Here is a 3562-nt window from a genome sequence, read left to right as displayed (position 1 = left end):
GGCCCTGAATTTTGTGATATAACAAAAGTATTACTCAGGGAAATTTATGGCACTATTGCCTCATGTTAGGGGTGAAAAAAAGGGTCTACATGGCCTCAATTGCCACTTTAAGAAATTAGAAAAAGGGCTGGAAAGTTGGCTTAGCAGTTAAGAGTGCTGACTACTCCTCCAGAGGTCTTGGGTTTGATTTGTAGCACTCACACAGTGGTTCACAATCTTAACTCCAGTTCCAGGGATTTGATTTCCTCTTGTGGTCTCCATGGGCACTGTACACAATATGGACAGAACAGATATACGTGTAGGCAGAACACCCATACACATAAAATAAACAAACTAGAAAAAGATGAATTTAAAGTAATAAATAGCACAGGCAGAGCAGAAATCAATACTAAAAAGAAAAAAATTAAAGCAAAAGCATGATTTGAGGGATTCAAGAAAATCCATAAGCCTCTGTTGAGACTCTGAAGATGAAAGCACAGGTTACTTTAGAAGTGTACTGTTGCCATCTTTATCTGACTTTGAAAGATGGCGTCAGTACACTTTGAACAAGTTTTAGATAAACACCAGGTATGGTGGTATATCCCTGTAACCACAGTACTCATGAAGCTGAGGCAGAAGAAGGGGCTTCAGTTTGAGGACAGTCTGAGCTACACACTGGGATTTTTGTTGCAAAACACCTAAAGCAGAACAATAAGATTGAACAATTTAGAGATATTATTGATTAAATGACAAATTTCTTGGGAATACAGATCGTCTCAGTTCATTTAACAAATCGAACACCTAAGTAACCTATGAAAGAAACTGACTTTTTAGTTAATCTTTCACAAGGAAACAAGGTATAGGTAGCCTGAGTAGCATTACATTCATTTTGTTTGTTTTTGAGACAAGGTTTCTCTGTGTAGCTTTGGAGCCTGTACTGGAACTCAACTCTGTAGACCAGGCTGGCCCCAATCTCACAGAGATCCTCCTGCCTCTGCCTCCCAAGTGCTGGGATTAAAGGCATGCACCACCATTGCCTGCCTTATTACATATTTTTATAGGAAAATAAAACCATATATCTATTGCCTTGCACCCATGAGGGCAGCAATGTCCTGATTCCAAGGGGAAAAAAGTTCCATTAACTCCTAGTGAACATACATGCGTTTTGTTTTGTTCCCCTTGTGGAGGTTGGGGGTGGTGGGCACAACAGCATTTCCCTGTGTAACTTGGGCTGTAACTTAACCCTTTTTGCTTTTGGCTTCCTGAGTGCTGATGATGGGTGTGTACATTCATGCCTGGCAACACAAGATTTGAAAAGTTGTAACAAATACCTATGACAAGTTCTCTTACATGGGCAGGTAACATTCAAAAATTAGTATAATTGACCATGTAAGTAGCATAGGAAGAAAGTCATGACCAAGTAGATAGAAATTCAAAACTCAGCAATTGCATGTCTATAATTTATGATAAACCCTACATAATATTTGGATTTAAGGGAAGTTTTTTTTACGAATATAAAGCACTTTAAAAACAACAAAAACCTAGCAAATAACACTCTATATGGTGAATTCATGTGTTCTTCCTAGCTGCAGTTCAGGATGCCATTTTTTTCTAAATACCTAATGGGTTTATAGTCAGTGCCATAAAGACAAAAAGAGGAAAAGGTAAGAATTAAAATTCATCAGGGGCTAGGGTGTACCTCAGGAATAGAGAGTGTGCTTAGCATGTATAGAGCTTTGGTTTAGTCTCCAGTACTGAAAGCTTGAGAGAATGTAGGGAATTCAAAACATCTAAAAAGTTTCCTCTTCCTGCCCAAGCGCTGGGGTCATAGGCACTTGGCACCAGGGCTTAACAAAAAATTTTTTTTTCTTGGTGTTGCTAGGAAATCAAATTCAGGGTTCATGCTAGGCAAACATGCTGCTACTGAGGTACATAAGGAGCTTTTGTATTTCTATATTGACCATGGAATCAGAAATTGAAGTAGAAATATAAATTATAAATAGTGTCTGGAAAATCTTAGGAATACACTTGACAAAAAAAGTCTTGAAACTCAAACAATGAAAACTAAATACAACAAAGACAAATGTAGGGGCTGTCGATACTGTACTCATGGATGGAAATACTTAGAAAAATGTCAGGTGTCCACCCTGAAATGGCTTACCAAATCCAACACTTTTTTTTTTTTTTTTTTAAATGATAGAGGCAGGATAGAAGTTTATGAAAAACTGGTTCAAAAATTTTAACTGCAGCAGACTTACAAAATAAAACAGCACATTTGTTGAGACAGTACTGAAGTCAGGAGAGTGATTTTGGCATAAAGACAGACACATGTCTGGAATTGTGTGGCTTCCAGAAGCAGACATGGGCTTATCTGGTTGCTTGGGTTTTGACAAAGGCAAAAGGCTGCTCAGAGTGAGGAACAGGCATTGCTTCCATACTCTAAGGGAGAACTGGATATATTAAAAACTTTTTTTGTTCTTTCTCATAAGGCATGCCAGTTTTAACTTATAGTTGATCGAAGATTTAACATTTAAAGCTAGAAATACAAAACTAGAGGAGAATGGAACCAGGAGATGGCTCAATGGGAAAGGCACTTGCCATCAAGCCTGATGACCTGAGTTAGATGCATGGACCTAGGTAGTGAAAGAATATTGACTTCCTATAAATTGTCATTTCACCTCCACATGTGTACTGTGGCATGTGCACACTTTCTTCTCCCATTACATACATAAGTACCACTACCACCAACAAAAAAAAAATAATTTTTTGAGATTCTTATATTGACACAAAAATTTTAAATCATAAAAAAGCATCAATAGATATAAAAATTCACAGCTTTTGTCTTCAACATAACTGGATGTTGACATGTAAAAGAATGCAAATAGATCCATACCTATCACCATGCACAAAACTCAAGTCCAAATGGATCAAAGACTTCAACATAAATCCAACCACACTGAACCTCATAGAAGAGAAAGTGGGAAGAAGCCTTGAACACATTGGCACAGGAGACTGATTTCTAAATATAACACCAGTAGCACAGACACTGAGAGCAACAATTAATAAATGGGACCTCCTGAAACTGAGAAGCTTCTGTAAAGCAAATGACATGGTCAACAAGACAAAACAGCAGCCTACAGAATGGGAAATATCTTCATCAACCCCACATCTGATAGAAGACTCAAGAATATACAAAGAACTCAAGAAACTAGACATCAAAAGACCAAATAATCCAATAAAAAATGGGGTACAGATCTAAAAAGAGTACTCTTGACAAAAGAATTGCAAATGCCTGAAAGACACTTAAGGAATCGTTCAACATCCTTAGTCATTAGAGAAATGCAAATGAAAACAACTCTGAGATACCATCTTAGACCCATCAGAATGGCTAAGATCAAAAACTGATAACAGCTTATGCTGGAGAGGATGTGGAGAAAGGGGAACATTCCTCCATTGCTGGTAGGAGTGCAAACTTCTGCCGCCACTTTGGAAATCAGTATGGTGGTTTCTCAGAAAATTGGGAATCAATCTACCTCAAGACTCAGCCATAACACTTTTAGACATATACCCTAAGGCTGCACAT

This window comes from Phodopus roborovskii, unplaced genomic scaffold (genome assembly GCF_943737965.1).
Source record: "Phodopus roborovskii unplaced genomic scaffold, PHOROB, whole genome shotgun sequence".
Taxonomy (NCBI): Eukaryota; Metazoa; Chordata; class Mammalia; order Rodentia; family Cricetidae; genus Phodopus; species Phodopus roborovskii.
This window is presented reverse-complemented; position numbering follows the sequence as displayed.